The sequence below is a fragment of the Pteropus medius genome, unplaced genomic scaffold, assembly GCF_902729225.1.
Source record: "Pteropus medius unplaced genomic scaffold, Ma_sr-lr_union100, whole genome shotgun sequence".
NCBI lineage: Eukaryota > Metazoa > Chordata > Mammalia > Chiroptera > Pteropodidae > Pteropus > Pteropus medius.
Window position 1 is genome coordinate 2111044 of NW_024343733.1, and position 18627 is coordinate 2129670.

The following is an 18627-nucleotide window of genomic DNA, read 5'->3' on the forward strand; positions in this document are numbered from 1 at the left end:
CGGCTGTTGGGAAAGCGAGGGCATCTTCCTGCAAGGGTGAAAAAAGATTAGCCAGAGTTTACCTGACATAGGAACCCTTCTTGGTCCCATTCCTTTAGAGCCCAGTTTAGCCGTCTTCTTGTTCAGTTTCCTTGGTGTTCTGGCCACACTGTCTGCCAGGTCAGTGGCCATCACTGGGCAAGCATTCAGTCATCTTGCTCTCATTTGCAGGTCTAGACCTCTCATGATGCCTAGCTGATGGGATCCGTGCCTGTGATAGCACATGTGCACACACTAGTACGCATCAGGGAATAGCATTAAGCAGAAGGGGGAAAAAAGCTCACTATGCAAACTTTGAGACTGAGATTTGGCTTTCAGTTTGATAAATATTCCATGTAGTTAAGGTTTTCTGAGCACTCAACTGTGCGCCTGATGCTGTCCTAAGCCCTCCACATGGATGATCCCCTTTAATGCTCACGTCGGAGCCCGTGAGTTAGGTACTATTGCCATGCGCCCTTGGCATCTACATCTGTTAACCTATCAAGATATCAGAAAGTTAAGTAGCATGCCCGAGGTCACATAGCTTGTAAGTGCAAGGGCCGGGATCTGAACCTGGAGACCAGACTCTAAACCTCACTCTTAACCACTGTATTATCTACAGTGGTAGTTCCCAGAATCACTTGGAGGGCCATTCAGAACACAGATTGCCAGACCCCACATTGAGAGTTTCTGATTTAGTCCCGTTGGAATGGGTCCCAAGAATCTGCATTTCTTACAAATTCCCAGATGATGCTGATGCTGCTGGCCTGGGGATCCCACTTTTGGACCTTTGATTTGGGGTAAGGCTGAGTATGGGTGGTTTAACACAACATAAGTTTATATTTTTCTCACACAACAGATGTGAACGTCCCTGGTGGGTGGGTGATTTTTCTTCAAATAGTGATTCGAGATTTCAAACTTCTTCCATCTTGTGATTTTGCGTCTCCTTAACCAGTCTGCTAACCTGTCTGCCAGCTCAGTGGCTGTCAGTAGGCAGAAGTGAAATTACAATAAGGAGAAGGCTTCTTAAAAGACCTGGTTCAGAAGTGACACACATCATGTCTGCCCATCTTTCGTTGGTAAGAACTAGTCACATGACCACCACTGGGAAGAGGTTTTCTAGGAAACGTGGTCTTTGTCCAGGGAGTGGCTTCCTAACCACACCTTTATACTGTGCTAGAGGGAGCATCAATCCTGATGGCTAGCTAACAGCTCCTGCCAGAGACAATCTCCTGCCTCTGTGTCTAAATATACCGACAACAGCTATCGCGAGTTCAGACCATCGTTTTCCCAGCTCAGAGAAGTGGTCTGTTTTGCTTATGTAGACAAAAAACAAACAAATAAACAAACAAAGACAATAGGCTGGATGAATATTTCTCCTTTGTGCTTTGGCTACAAGAATGTCACAAAGATAAGACACGGATGAATGACCGATGCAGAGATTCATAATAATCTGAACGATATGTGTGAGCTTTGAGAGTATATCTATTTTTTTCTGGGGAGAGGCTCCATAGATTCCATCAGATTTTCAAAGAAGGTGATAGAAATCCAATAAATGTTGAGAACCACAGCTCTAAGGATACACGAAATGTTTGCTAGCCACTCAATCACATTATCTCATCACCATCTACTACATCCCTGGTGGAGGTGGGCAGTGGTGAAGTGTAGGTGGCTGGAAAGAATGAAGATGTGGGATTGGGATATTTGGGGTATGCCTGGTGGCTTTTCCCATCATGAAGTGCAGGTATAACATGCCTATTTATTTTCAAATTGTCACTGATGGGAAAATTCAGGTAGGTTATCATCATTGCAGAAGTAATTCAGCAAGAGAAGCCCCAAGTCTAGAGAACAATGAAGTAGTACTCAGCTCTGTTTCCAACTCATCGCATCAAGTAGAGGGACAATAACAATACGCAATGACTGATCAACAGATATTGAGTACTCCCTATGTACCAGGCACTGTTGCAGCCCAAGATTCTAGAAGTGATAAATTAGAGTCCCTGACCTCAAGAACTTTACATTCTTTAGTGGACAACAATCAAAATCATTTGTTGACACTAATTCATACATAAGCATTATACTAAACACTTTCCTAGCATTATCTGGTTTAACATTCCTAACAGTTTTATGACATCGTGCTGATATCCTTCCCAGACTGTAAAACTGAGGCTCACGGAGGCTAAATAACTTGGCTGAGATCACTCAAACATGGGTCTGGATAAGTCCTAAGCCTCTTGTATTAACCATTACATTGTGTTATCTCGGTTTGCTTGTTTATTCAGTGGATATGGCAGGACCGAATTTCTTCATCGAATTACAGAGGATGTGTCAATTAGCTATTGCTCTGTAACAATCACCAAACTTCAATGGCATAAACACTAAGCATTCATTTCACTCATGTCTGAGGTTCCTTAGAGCATCTCTATTGATCTTTACTGGGCTAGCTCATTTGCATCAGCAGGTTGTCTGTGGGTAGGCCGATTGAGGCTGGCTCTGCTGAGTGGCTTTGCTTTAAGTTTTAAGTCCTCGATCCAGATGGGTAGCTCTGTTTCATGTATCTCTCTTTCTTTCTTTTTTTTTTAAGACAAGGAATTTATCTAGGGCAATGTCTTCTTATGGAGATGGTGGAGGCAGAAGAAAACAAGCTATACTAAGTAAGCACATCTCAAACCCCTGTTTGTGTCCCATGCATTGATATCCTACTCGTTGAAATAAATCATATGGTTGAACTTAAAGTTGGTGGATGTGGAAGTCCAATTAGCTTTGTGTTCATCTGATTACAGCATTAGATGACAAAGGGCATGGATAAAGAAAAAGATGACGAATTTGGGCTGATATTCAATCAACTATTTACAGGGTAGTAAATAATTTTTAGTATAAAGATGCTGCAGGAATTAGTCAAATACGATATGTATCAAATGTCTTAAAATGTTTGACCCACAAAGTTTACTGGTAGGACTTAAATTTAAGGAACCAATTAGAGAAGTGGAAGTGATTTAGAGCATAAACGTGTCCAGCATAGCTTTATTCACACCGGCAAACAATTGGAAATTACCTATGTGTCCAACCAAATAAGAACAATTAAGTTAATTATGACGTATTTACAAGATAAGTTGTTTGTAGCCATTGAAAGTTTCATGTTTTAGAAAAATATTTGACAGTAGGAAATGCACGTAATATAAATTGCATGGAAAATGCAGGATATATAAGTGCAAAGGTTGCATAATCTTAACTAGTGAACATATAACCCACACACACACGCACGCAAAACATATATGCACATATGGATCAGGATAAAATAGACCAAAATGATAGTGGTAAAAGATATAATTAGGGTTGATTTTAATTTTTTTCTTTATTCTTTTTTTTAATAGGCGAGGCAACCCTTCGTCGACCTCACAGATTGCAACCCCTTATTTTTATTTTATTTCTTACGCCTACAACACCTGGTCTTCCTAGGTGGTCTCCCATCCAAGTACTAACCAGGCCCGACCCTGCTTAGCTCCCGAGATCAGATGGGATCGGGCTCGTTCAGGGTGGCATGACCGTATACTAGTCTATTCTTTTAAATGCCAAATTTTCTGCAATAAGCAAACACTACAGTTTGTGAACATACCAAAGAAGAGGTGTTATTTTTAAATAACCTGTGTAAATGCTAATTTTGAGTTGTCTGAAAGGTATTTTCTATAGCGAAAGGTAAAGTCACCAGCAAGGACTTATGAAATAGGAAGAAAAAAAATATGACAATGTATGGTGATATAAATCAGGCATTCGAAATAACCAAGTATCTTGTGATACATATAAATAATTCCAATTTATAATTTTATAAATGTCTGGACAGAGACATACATAAATAATTTTGATTACATGGCACAATTATAAATGCAGATTTTGGAAGACTGAAATTGATCAACATTATCTGGATTGACAATAAGACTATAATGTAGCATAATGGATTTTTAAAATGCAGCATAAATCTGCTTTAAAAAATATCTAGGCAGCCCAACATCAAGACACATTAAAAACTGCCACCAGTTCCTGGACTGTGACTTCCATGCCAGCACCTTGCAGACTCAGCAAATGGGGGAACTTACACAGCAAATGCCTCATTGTGGTACAGGAGACAGGCTCACTGGATCTTGCTAAAAGACACTTCTCTTCAAGTTGAGTGAGTAGGATGTTTTTCTCTTTTTAAACAAGAAAGGATATGAAAATGTCCAGCTAGACTCTTTCTCCAAAAATGTAGAAACTTTTTACAGAAAAAAGACAAAAAGCATGAGTTAAAGTAGGTCCCTTTTGCAGCAAAGACAGACATACAGAGATGCTAATGGACAGACAGACTTTGGACCCATCTATTAGCCAGAGCTATTCATTCTTGCAGTTCTAAACCTTTGTCCCTATGGAAAGTAGGGCTGCTTTGTGAGGCCAAAGCAAATAAATTGGAAAAACAGAAATAGATACAGGAACGAAGAAATAATTTTGAATCCTTCATTTACTTCTTTACTGAATGTACACGCCACACGTGTTTTGTGTTTCAGGCCCAGAGAGAGGAAACTCAGCTTATACTTAATGTGCTATATAGTTTTAAAATTCTCAAGATTCCACTAGAGATGTGACCCATAAGAAATACCAAGAATAGATAAAACAAAAAGAGAAGAAAAATATCCGCAGAACTGCTTAAAGATGTTTTTATTGATGTATTTAGCATATTCAGTTCAGTTCAGTTCAATTCAATTCATTGAATTAAAATTGGGAGGATCCTTAAAGTTAACCAAGGCCAATCTTTAGTAAGTATTCATCAAGCAGTCCTACCGTATAAATGTTTGACTCTGTAATTGCTTTTAGAGGAGGTTAGGAACAGGAGAGAATCTTTGGTACACATTTTCTGAATTGAGTGAATGAATGAATGAAAGAATAAACACTGTTGATAAAGCCCAATCTCCTTAGCAAAACATCCAGACACATGATCACCTGTGACGTGGAAATGATCTACTAACAGCAAACAACAGACATTTAATGAGTGTTTAGGTTGCGCTAAGTATTGCTCTACAAGAGCTAATTTATTTCATTCCCATTTAATAAATCTACGAAGTATGTATTATTATTATCATATCCCCATTTATTGTTGAAGAAAGTGACACACAGAAGGATGAAGTAGATTTCCTAAAGCCACAAAGTTGAATGCAGCAGTCAAAATTCCAAGCCATGCAGACTGTTGCACGGTCTCCAGTCTTATCTGCTATGCTTCAGTTTAACTATTTAAATTCATTCTTACAATAACCATGTGAAGTAGGATTGGACAAAACAGAAAGCTAAGGCATGGGGAAGGGATAATGTTGGGATTCAAACTCAGGATTAAATCAAGTCTTATATCTCTCTTTAATAAGTTTGGCTTTGTACTCAAAGTCATCATACCTTATGGAACTTTTGGTAGCCAATCTAAAATTGTTCCTGTAGAAGAACTTTGTGCAAGAAATCACTGTCGCCCTTGGTACATTTTGCATTCCTCACTAAGAAATCTACGACACACCTGAATTCATCTAGAACCATGGACAGCACCCAGATTGTAGGACTGTCTTCTCCAAGCTTCAGGGGCGAGGTGATGGACATTCTTTCCATCGTAATCCATACCAAGGACTGCATACGAGGCTTTGTTGGTGAGAAAACATGTTGGCCTATTTGGAGGTTTGTGCTGAAGTAGCCACTCTATGTCACTAACCATGGAATCCTTCCACATTGACTTGGCTTTGTCAACCTTATCCCTAGACATCATCCAGAAAATCATTATCTACTTCCAGGGAGTTGGTTGTTTTAGTTTGCTAGAATCACACTGAACTAAACTAAGTGTATAATTCTGGTCTTCCAAATAGTTCTTTTGTTAATGCCCTAAGTCCTCTACCAGGAGGAATCTTAGTCAAGGAAATCTTTCAAAATATATAAATGCCTGGGGGAAGTAATGTATTTAACCCGTTCCTTATACCTTAATGTTTTATCATGAAAGGAGAGATAGGTCAACATGAACACTCTTCACATGGATAAGGGGGATACAGAGGGGGCACCCATATATTCTGCTTTGTAACTTAACCTAGGGAAAGTCCTGAATAGGCTCTTTGTATTTTTGCTCCCAGAAATTACTTTGACATTCATACTGATAATTTATTGGATATCAATGAGATGTCTCTGAAAATCGCCTTTCTTTATTTTTACAATATCATACATGTCCTTAATATAAACTGCCTTATGATCTCTCATTGTAATATGCCCTTCTTCCCTTTTGAGTGTGAGCTCTTTGGTTACAGACACTGTGTAGGTTTTTTCATCTTTCAAGCATGTATCACTTTGGAGCAAATGCAAGATAATCCACAATGTAAGTTCTATTGGAAGAGTCAAATTATTAGTGATTGTGCCTGGTATTCCTTCACTTATTCATACATTCTGTGTGTCTTTCTGTCTTCCCGGCCATCAATTTATCAAAGCATGCTTTCACCCATCTGTCTTTTTGTGCATCTGTCCATCCATCCATCCATCCATACATCCATCCATCTATCCATCCATCCACCCACCCACCCATCCATCCCCTGATCTCACCCCATTCTTCCCATTCTTCCCCTAATCTCACCCCATTAACATTTCAGACAAAAGCAGTCAGACAAATTCACCAGAGGATGAGACAACTTATAAGGATTTCTCATACATCCTTTCTTTTATCCTGTCCTAATTTTCCTTTATCTACCCTCTCTCCCCTGTGATATCCCACATCGCTTCCTCTTCCCTTGGGAGAGTTACAGGAATGAAAATGAGATGGCTCCTGGAGGCTGGAGAGGGGAGTAAATTGCTTGGTGACAGCTTGTGTCCAGGGACAGAAGAAAACCTTAGCCTTAAGCAAAGTTCAGAGGAGCTCAAAGAGCGAGCTGATGGACAGTCTGACTTGTCGAGGGTGAAATCAATTAAAGTACATCAAATCCAGAATTCATGCTTTCTCAGAGTGACAAATCTATGCTGGAAACTGAGAAAGACGAAGGGAGAAAAATGTCTTTGACCTCTTGAAGACCGGCTGTTCTTTCTGTCAGGGGAGCCAGGCCTAGAGTGAGATGCGTTCATGATGAATTATAACAGCCAGCCAGCCACCTTAAAAAAGAACGGGGTGAAAAGGTTACTAAAGAGACCCAAAATGTGAGGAATTCAACCAAACATCAAGATAAATCAACTCGGGATCTGTGCCATGCTTGTTTGAAACTGCTACGGATAAGCTCAGTTTGTCATCTCAGTTCTTTTGGGCATGATACGCACCACATTGATAATTACACAGGCATTGTTTACCAAGAGAGCGGAAGGTCATCAGATGAGAAGAGCCACGAAATTATCCACCTAACGTCGGAAACCTGGCGTAACATTTCTGGGCGATGCTGTGTCCAATGGAACTTTCTACCGCGCTGGAAATGTCCCATAACTGAACTGTCCAATGTAGTAAACATGGCTAGTGCAACTGAGGAGCTAAATTTTAATTTTTAACGTTTTATTATTTTTAATTGTAATAGTCAGATGTGGCTAGGAGCTACCATATTAGACAGTGAAGCTCCAGGACAAAGGATGTTTCTGCCTGCAAATGGCATTTGATGACAGATTGCAATGCCTACTGGTCAAGGTGTTCTGAAGATTTAAAGCATACCGAGGTTTGTGGGCTCCATAGAATAATGATGATATCTTAGTGTTCTCATATACCGTCACCTACCATAACATCTGGCACACAGTGGTTGTCTGTACATGTTGACTAAACAAATGATTACAGCTAACTTAATGAAAATTTATTACGTGTCAGATACTATACTAAAATTTTATAGGCATTTTCTCTTTGAATCAGCCTAGTAGGACCACTGGCTAAGCAATAGCAGAAATAATTATAGTAACATTGCTCACTACATGTCAGGCTCTCTTCTGAAAAGTGTGCATGTGTTAATGCATTTATTACAGCAGTTCTAGGAAGTAAAAACTATTGGTATCCATATTTTTTAGATGAAGAAACTGAGGCATAAGGGGGCCTGACAACACATAAGTAAGTTACACAGGGAGTGTCTTGGCTTAAATTTCAACCCAGGCAGTCTGGGTACAGAACCCATCACTGCACCGTACTGGGTTCCCATGCATTTCCCAACCTACGGAAGAAGAAACTGAAGCCGGGAAAGATTAAGTAAACTTTTCTAAATTAGTAAGTACCAAACCAGGACCCAGACTCATGCCTACCTGATTGAAGAAGTAACTAAGTTATTTCCTAACTGCTTGGGATTTTGCGAAGTTCTGGACAGTAACGCAATGCATTCACTTGCAGTACCTGATGGAATATTTTATTTTCTCCTTAGAAGATAAAGGTTGAAACTTGGTTTGAAATTGCCTCTCTGACATCAGTTTCCTCATCGGTCAAACGAGCTTACTTTCAACTTTTTGAGAGGACTCACCGATATGGTATAGGCAATATGTCTAACTCCGTGCTCAGAGGCATGTGACAAGCACTCAATAAAAGGATGCTGTGATTAATATTATTAGTATTATTAATTATATGTTATAATTATGTAATTCCATAATGTAATTATAATACATAATTATATATTAATTATATGTTAATAATACTATTGTGATTAAAAAATAAGTAGGCGCTGAAAACACCCCGTGTGATTCTACCAGTTTTTGCTTGCTTTTCAATGTTTTTGTAGAGTGACAGGTCCTTGGAATTACCTGCTCCATCATTTTCATTGACATCACTCCCAAGACTTGCTATATATGGTGTGCGGAGGGGCCCTTTGGGACCTCAGCTGCTGTGTGATGTTGAAATGAACTCCGGGATGCCTGCAGTCCAGATATGTAAGGCTGCATCTCTTATGCTCTGTGGCCCTGGACGGTTCAGCTTTGGGTGTCTTCGTGAGGGATTGTTGGAGTTCACGCTCTTTCTTTCCTTTGTTAAGAGCCACCTTTGACAGCAGTATGTACAGGCAGCCTCTAAAAGCTCCTTTGCTCTCCCACTAGGACAACCAACTGTTGGGGCGTGCTAGAGTCGGAGGGATTTCGTGATACGTGGGATTTTCAGTGCTAAAATCAGATAGTCTCAGGCTAACCAGGATGATTAGTCATCCGATCTCCTCTCCTTCAAACACACACACACATACACACACACACATGCATGCACACACACCCGCAAATGTGTTGCTTTTGCTCTCAGTGGTTCGTCAAGCTGATTAAATTTTTGAATAAACATAAGACAGTTGGGCTCAGGGTGAGGTTCAAGTGAAGACGTGCAATGCCTGGTCTTCACCTCTGTTCTTTCGACTGCACGAAAGTAGGTTAGCCAACCTCAGGCTCCTGGTTGTGTTTCAGACATTCATGTGGATTGGCTCAGTGGCCTCTAAACATAACTCTAGTGAGAAGGATGTAATATCACGAATAATGATTTGCATACATCTTTCATGGAAATACAGAAACGAGTGTTTTATTTTCCTATTAGAATTTGATTTTGTTTTCTTTCCCTAAAGCACATCTATTTACCTATTCCCGTTCTCATGCTAATATTATTGACTGGAGAACACTCTAGATAAATGAATTGTGACTCTATAAAAGTGATTTCCAACGGGAGGAGGGCAGTGCTGGCATCTAGTGGGTGGAGGCCAGGGATGCTACTCAACATCCTACAGTGCACAGGACAGTCCCCGACACAAGGAATCACTTGGCCTAAATGTCACCAGTGCCGAGATTGAGACACTCTGCTTTAGAGGAGTGCATTGGAACCTGTGACAGAGGTGAAGTCAGCAAGACAGAACAAACTTTTAAAAATGCCTAAGGAAATATTTTCCCTTAATTTTTTTTTTTTAAACTGGTTTAATACAAGGCAACCACTTTACTCAAATATGCTCTGGCTTGCAATAAAAGCTACATTTCTGAGCTTTGGACTCTCAAGTCCAGATACAGTGAATCCCAAACTCCTTGCCACTTCTGCTCCCCTGTCTGTGCCAGGACTTTTTGGTGTAACGGGAGAGCAGGGGGCATACGCCGTATGTTTTTCATTCACTTACGCCGAAATTGTCTAAATGTTCCTTTTTTAATGAGCTACGTGATGTCCAAAAAGCCTTTTGAATCATGTTTATAACCCTTTAAAAAGCGTATTCCTCTTCGAAACAGGAAGCCACTTGGCGAACTGAGTAAACACAGCCAAACCTTGGAAGATGGGCGAAGGGAAGCGATTCCCTTTGAGAGCCTCTGGCTCAGGCGAAAGCCTTTATTGTCCCCAAGGGAAGCTGCTTGTGGCCACACTGGTTAGAGAGGTTGACATGACCACATCGGGAAGCAGGGACCATCAAGGCTCCCTGGCTTTCCTGGGTGACCAGATGCAACAGCTCCAAATGGGCCGGCACCTGTGATTGGTGATCCTTTTTGTGAGTCAGTCACAGTATAGCAGAAAAGATGCCTACCTCCTTCTGGACCCATCTCTCTGTATTTCCTCAAGGGGCTTATACTCTGCCTCTCCTTCTCACAGTCACATGAAGGGGATGGGCCAGGCGATCTCCAATGGGCCTTTCCCACTCTTTTGAGCTCTGCTTCTCTATGCTTCTCAGATGCCTACTTCAGACACTGCACTTGGAGCACTTGATGTCACTCTCCCATTTATCACCCGTGGCAGACGTCACTAGCTGATAATGACTGCCTTTTCTACTAACTTCAGGTATGAGTTCAGAATCCTTTTCGATGGAGTTCTCTAAAGCAGCCACCTCTAATTGTTTAGTGTTGGCACACACACACAGGAAAGTGGACCAGTAGGTCAAACCTGTCCCAGGTAATAACAGAAGGTGTGACAATCCCTCTATAACCAGGGGCTTTTACCAAGACCCAACTACAGAAGCAGGAATAGAGGAAAAATGAAATAAAAGATAACATAAAATAAAATCAAGCGAAGGGAAGCAAAGTAAAACAAAACACAACGAAAATTAAATAAAGTCACAAAATAAAATAAAAACTAGAGCCGAAAGTCACTTGCTGTGTGACCTAAGGCAGACGACTGACTTCTCTGGGTCTTTGTTTCATGACCCATCAAAGGTTATGATAAGGGGTGCTTTCCTATTGTACTTTCTTCGCCCTCTATGTTTTTTTTATAGTTGACAAAGTCCATTCGCATTTGTTGTGATAATAATCATATCCTCTATCCAGAATGCCGAGGCATATGACTTTTCATAATCTATTGTTTCTGCAACCAAGATGTGTTTTACAATCAATGTCTACAGTTAAGGTGACAAATCTCCTATTTTCTTGAATAAAACAAAAGTCATTTTTAAATCGACGAAGTTTTATTTAATTTATTTATTTAGTACTTAATATATTCCTGACAGTGTCCTGAGTAGTCACAATGGCCTATTAATGGCAAGTATTAGTAACTATACATATTGACATCTTGATATTTGCCTCATTGAGACGAGTAAATTGAGACGGGAAAGATTCTCTTGCTCAAGGCGTCGAGGCAGGTCAGGGTCAGAGTTGGGATTTGAACGGTGGTCCTCTGATACCAGGCTTATGCTCTTAGCCAACTTCCCCATTTCAGCCTTGCATAACCCTGTGAAGGAGACAGGGCAGGTGTTCCAATTCTCCTTTCCAGGTGTGAAAATGGAGACCACGACCATGAAATGGCTTTGTTTTGGGGTCATGTCAAGAAAACATTAGGGAACCTGGGGCTCTAAGCTAATAGGAAAGAGAATCGCAGTGTCCTGTAACTTCTGGATGTTAACCCTCCATCGATTGTTGGCTCTGGGACAGAGACTAGCTTGAGGACTGCTACATCCTTTCGAAGTTTTAAGAGGCCCCAGGGAGTCAGGAGGAAAGCCGCTTCAACTCGGTAGAAAGTTGAAAAAGATGTATGTTCCCAGGGAGACTTCAGCAGATGGTCTGGGACATTTGTTCATTCATTCAATGGGTAGTTACTGAAAGTCCTCTGTGTCTGCTCAGGTCAAGACACTTGAGTGAGTCCTGGGTTGGTGGGTGGGGTTGGCGGGTGGCCAGCATGTGAACTTACAAAGCGAAAGTCACTTGCGAGGCAGTGATGCAAATTGAAAGGGCACTAGCTTAGAAATCGGCCTCAACTTGGGTTAAAAGCCAGTTCTGCCATTCTCTAGCTGTGTTATCATGGGCGCGTGACTTCACCTCTCTAAGATCTAATTTCTTTATTTATGAAACAGGGAAAAGTGATAGAACATTGCTCATGGGGTGGTTGTGGGGTTTACTTAACACCATGTGTGTAAGATACTTATCATATTGTCTGACACATAATAAGCCTTCAATAAGTGACAGCTGAAGCCATTTATTTATTCAGCAAATATTTATTGAGCACCTACTGTATACCACGCACAGTTCTGAGCCCTGGCTTTGAATATCAATTGTATTATTGTCTCATAATGACATGCAGACCTAATCTCCTTGGACTTGACGCAGGTATCCTGAGACTTGAGTTGGTTTCGGTCCAGGTGTGTGAGCTGAAGTTTCTGAGCAGAGGTGTCTGGGACTCTTGAATTTTCTCAGAGTGGAGAAGGCAGCTCCACTTTTGACTGGGTGGGTAAATGGATCTTGTGGATTTCCACACAGGAGACAGGAGATGAGGCACAACTCATCCTATTTCTAGGGCTGTTCAGATCACATGTTCCTCTTGGTTTTCCATCCTTGGGTCATTTTTTGATTAAAGTACAAAGAAGTGGTTGCAGATTGTGTGGAAAAGGGGCATGGCCGGGGGGAGGGGCTCCTTCAATCCAGCTCAGGCTTTGCCTCTTTAGTCTTTCATATCTGTACCTGGTGCCACCTTGATGAAGTATATTCATATTTTGAACCTAGACTAACTTCCTCCTGAACCGATGATGACGATGATGATGATGATGGTGATGATGTTGTTGGATGTAGGTATTGTCGTAGACGATGATGATGGTGATGACGGTGATGATGCCATTGATGTTGTTTAGAAGGTGATGGCAATGACGATGATGATCAATTACCATGGGCTGGGCACCTATCGATGCAATTTTACATACATTTTCTCCAAGTCTTGCAATAACTCTGTAAATTAAGCCATTATTGCAAGTGATAATGCAGGAATATGAGGCTAAGAAAAGAGATATGACTGTCCCAAGACCACACCACTAGGAAGAGACAGAGCTGGTCGCTAGTTGCAAACTTAAGACACCAACTCCCAACCATTCATTTTGCCAGTAAAATTATAATAATATCGAGTGCACGGTATTTGTCAGACGTTCTTTTGAGAACTTTACATGTATGATCTCATTGAACCCCTACCACTCTGTGAGGTAGATACTAATTTCATTTCCATATTATAGACTCAGAAAGAGAGGCACACAATTTGGCCACGGCCAGATGGTTGGTTGGCTGTAGATCTGAGGTACATGCCTAAACAATCTGACTACAGAGCCTGCTCTCTTATTTTCATTTAAAAGTTATCATCATATTTTTATTTTTCATGGAGGTATAATGTATTCACAGCAAAATATACATGAATTAATGAGTTGCAATGAATTTTTATGCTTATATACACCACCGCTAGATAAGTCTGAGCTATTAACCCACTCGGCCATGCTGATCTAATCCCCAGTTTGATGTCAGAATTATCCAATGCCTCTTCACACTTCTATATATACCCTCCACCCATATTCACAGTGTTACTACTAATTGCAAACCCATGTGATATTTATTATGGTCCATACACTGTTTTAAGCACCTCGCATGTATTAACTCACGTTAGCCCTATGAGGTTGGTGCTACTCTTATGATTATTCCCATTTCTCAGATGTGGCATCTGAGGCACAGAGAAGCTATGTGACCTCTCTTAGGTTCCACAGCTGGTGAATCACAGTGCTGCAGATTAAACCTGGACAGTCTGGCTCTAGAGTCCTTCACATGCTCCATTTTCTTAAATGCACACGCGATCCTTGCAAACAAAGTACAGTGATCAATCTCAGTTTACAGATAAGGAAACTAAGGCCCAGAAAGGTTAAAATAGCTCTCCTAAACATTTCTACCGGCAAGGCACAAAGGAGAGCCTCTGCTGATTTTTAAATACATGTATTTCATCACTGTCCTGTGAGAAGTCGGCCCATCTTCACCTTGATTGGAATAACTGAAGTACCTGTTTACCTCCTTCCAGGAAGCTCAAGTTTCAGGATAGCGCGAGCTCTGTCTGCTTGGTCTTTTGTTATCTATAGTCCCTAGTCCAGCATCCCACAGTCGAGTGGAGACTATGAGAGGAGGAAGGCTCAGGAAGAAATGTGCTTGCTCTTAGTGATGGCAGAGACCCAGGCTCCACCTTGGTGAGGCTGTGAGCATATAAATGCTTGTCTTTCTAACTCACCTCTGTGGCCCCTCAAGGTCCTGGGTCCATGTCTTCCTAGCTCTTCCTAGGGGGATAGTAAATCTTGACTTTCTCATTTTCCCCCCGGCTTGAAAGGATATGAATTCCGTAAATCTTGGCCTGAGTGACCATCGGGATGCATGAAATATGACAGGAAAGAGGCCAGGGAGGCAGAGTTTACACAGAGCGCAGCATCCAGTGGGCAGACTGGAGGGACCTTGGGGACCCTTTGGGCTGCACAGAGGCCTTGGCAGTCTCTGGCTGTAATAGATGGTCGCGGTCACTGCCATGCCAAGGTCCAAAGAGCACTGCCACTACATGGAGCAGAAGTGACAAGTTGCCCCAAATTGATAGCTCCCTGTCCTGTTCCTCGCTCTGGGCCTTTGACGCCAAACAGGTGGGGAGGGAAAGGAGACCCATCCATTAGAGCTGACAGGGCAGCAGGAAGGACTTAGCTGCGATGAGAGGAAGAACTTCCTGCAAGGAAAGGCTATTAAGCCCTGGAATGAGTTATTGGGAGAGGTGGTGGAAGTGACTTCCTGACTTTGAGACCAAGATGGATAGTTATTGGTCTGCAAGAGTCCGGCCCAGTCTGTCTGTGTGGACCCTTGACCCCTTCGGGGAGACGGTGCATCGGCTGCGTCGGCCTCCGAGGTCATTTGCGAATGCTCGACCATAATAAAATGATAAAACTCCCCTTGGGCAACAGGTTTCGTGGTTTCTTTTTTTGTGTGCTGTAGAATTATTATATGTTCATTGTAAATTTTTAAAAATCCAAATAATCTAGATGAGAATAAAGTCATACAGAAAACTTCCCTCCCACAGCTCTGTGCAAATCCCACTCCCTTTTCTGTAGATAACTACCGTTAACATTTAAGGTAAATCACAATAGACTTTTTTGAATGCACATTCGCACGCACACGTTCACACACAGCAGTCCTTGTATGATTTTTATTTTTCGACATAGCTGGGCACATACTACACTCATTGTTCTGATGTTTGCGTTTTTCCCTTGTTAACATCATAGGCATCTTTCCATGTCATTTTCCATATTTCATTCTTATATTTTAGACAGTTACTTCATCTTCCATAATATGGAGATACCATAATTCATTGAACCAATCCTCAACTGATTTACTTTTAGGTTGTTTTAGATTGTCAATGAAAAAATGCTGCAGTACACCACTAGTATTTATGTCCCTCTGTTCATATATAAGGGTATTTCTTTAGAACAGATTTCTAGACGTGAAACTACTGAGCAGAGAGAACTTTGTTGCCAGGTAGAATGTAATTGCCCTCTGAATGGATGCAAAGCACTTTCTTTCTAATGTAGAAAAAATAATCCAACCTTCATCAACAATGGTTAGAAGCATTTTAAAATGTTTGTCAACAGGCTACCCCATTCAAATTAACTTTTTAAAAATATCTACTGAGATTAAGCATCTGTTCATGTTTTTTCTGACTATTCATGTCTTTTATCCATCTTTTTTCTATCAATTTTTTGTCTTTTTTAAATTGATTTGTAAACTTCTTTATAGATTATGGTTATTGTCCTTTTGATCATTTTACATGATACAAATATTTTCCCCCAACCTAATCTTTAATTTTTCTCTATATCTCTTTTATTACCCATTTCTTCTACTTTATAACTATGTTATGTTCTGTTGTAGTATATTAACTAAAGCAATTTGTGTTCACTGTAGAAAAATGTAGACAATAATGAAAAAAAGACAAAAGATGTGAGCATACTTAACACTATTGAACTGTATACTGAAAAATGGCTAAGATGGTAAATTTTATGTTATGTGTATTTTATCACAATTTTAAAGAGAAAAAAAGAAAAACACTCATAATTGCATCTCCCAAAGAAACAAGCTCTTTCCTTTGGCGATATGTTTTCTCCGCATGAATATACCAAGTTTACTAATTTCTAATCTACTTTTCCACTTAACATGTCAAGACTAATTTTTAGCATTAAAAAGTCAACATGCCTGTTGATGGCTATGTGGTATTGTGTGCTAGTAATAAAATTAATAACAGCAGCATGTCACTGAGGGTTTACTATATGCCAGGCTCTCAGCTAGCTCTTTTCATATATAATCTCATTCAATCTCATTCAGCATGGTGTGGGCAAATTTAAATCTAAGGATTTTCATCTATAATCTCATTCAACCCACTTCAATGTGATGAGGGGGTTACTATTATTATGTCACTTTCTCAGATGAGGAGACAGACTCCTAGAGGTAAAGTCACTTGTCCAAAGCCTCATAGTTGCTTAGAGGTGGGAGCTGAACTCGAACGTAGCACCCAGATGCTTTACTCTATTCATCATATTGTTATTAGTGTCAGGGACCATGGAGTACCTAATCCCTTCTCAATTCTCAGATATTTAGGCTGCTTTAATGCCCCATCCATCCTGCCAATTGTAAATCATCCCGTAATTCTATTCCTTCTCAATAAAATCTCTTTGATTCTGTACTTCTTGACCAACCCCTTTTTCTTACCTTCCCAAATACTCGTAAACACCTAGAGAGGCAGCATGGTGTGGGCGAATTTAAATCTAAAGCCAGACTCTCTAGGTCTGAGGCCTGGGTTCACCCTTTTCTAGCTGTGTGGCATGAAGCCAAATATCTAAACTCTTTTCTTCCTAATATTCCTACCTGTGTAGCGGAATTAAGAATAATAGTCTCCATCATAAGGCTGTGTGCAAATACACATAGACACACACACATAGTTATACATACATATATATTGTATTAGTTTCTTATTGTTGTTGTAACAAATTGCCTTGAATTTAGTGGCTTAAAACATTAGAAATTTATTCTCTTGGAGTTCTGGAGGCCAGAAGTCTAAAATGACTTTTATGGGCCTAAAATCAAGGTGTCAGCAGGGATGTGTTCCAGGGGAGAATCCGTTCCCTGCCTCGTACAACTTCTGGGGGCTGCCGGCATTCCTTGGCTTATGGCTGCATCACTCCAACCTCTGCTTCAGTTACCAAATCACTTTTTCCTCTTCTGTAATCAAATCTCCCTCTGCCTCCTCCTCATAAAGACACTTGTGATTCCATTCAGGGCCCACCTAGACCATCCAGTATAATACCTCCACCTCAAGACTCTTAATTTAATCACACCAGCAAAGGCTCTTTTGGCATATCAAGTGACATTTACAGGTTCTAGGGATTAAGACCTGTGGATATGTTGGGGGCCTTTATTCAGTCTAATATATACACATCTTTTTAAAAATAAGCAATTGCTATTTTTAGGGTGTAGACATCGTTTCTAATTCTTCTAACCAACCTCGGTGTCTATGATAAGAAAGACCTCAGTGTGCTTCTATTTAAATATTTTAATCAAAAGAAAGTTACAGTTTTTGAAATACAGACCATTTAATTCTGTAAAGTTCTTTCAAAATCAGTTCTTAGAGGACTGAAAACTAAAGTTACTCATCAGTAGAAACAGATGATGGTTTTTCTAAAAATTCATGAGATTGTAGTTGCCCACCCCGCCCCCCGCACTCCCAGGCTGAGCTTTACTCCACCATCACCTTCGTCCACTCTAAGGTCTCTCCTGCCTCTCCTCTGGCTCTCAGAGGCCACTCTGCATCTTGCTTCAGGGAGGAAATGAAAGCCCTGACTTCTTGGTTCAACTTCTTTCTTTTTCTACTTTGATCCTCCAGAGCATCAACTGCAACTAAAATTCTAATACTTCCTCTTTTCCTGCTGCCAAAATTTAAGAGGTGTCCCTTTTCCAGTCCCAAGCGACTCCCTTTAATTGAGCATCTGTATCATCCCCTCTCAACTTCTTTTAGGGAACTTGCAGCATCGTTTACACCAAATTGTCTCAAATTGTGTTTTGTAAAATACTAGTGGCTTAAACATGTCAAAGGAGGCTTTGAGGGGGGAATCTCTCTCTCTGTGTCTCTCTCTCTCATCTATCTATGTCTGTCTGTCCATCCATCCATCCATCCATCCATCCATCCACCTATCATGTCTGTCATCATCTATAGATCAATCGATCGATCCATCCATCCATCTATCCATCCAACCATTTATCCATCCACCCACTCACCTATCTATCACCTATCTCTCTATCATCTTCCGTGATCAAATATGGTGGGAGCCTAACTGCTTCCTCATCCTCCACACACCCTCATATATCCCTGTACCCTGGCCACTGGGGAAATCCACAGAGTGCATTAGCATAGTAAAGGTCCTGGGAAGAAATGCAGCGAAA

At 40.7% G+C, this 18627-nt stretch overlaps 1 non-coding gene across 1 annotated transcript; it reads right to left on the bottom strand.

Moving 5' to 3' along the window:
- Nucleotides 1–3452: 3452 nt before the first annotated feature.
- LOC120606883 (5S ribosomal RNA) lies at nucleotides 3453–3571 on the bottom strand. Its single transcript, XR_005654011.1, has one exon. It is a non-coding gene; the product is annotated as a 5S ribosomal RNA (ribosomal RNA).
- Between the last annotated feature and the right edge of the window lie 15056 nt (nucleotides 3572–18627).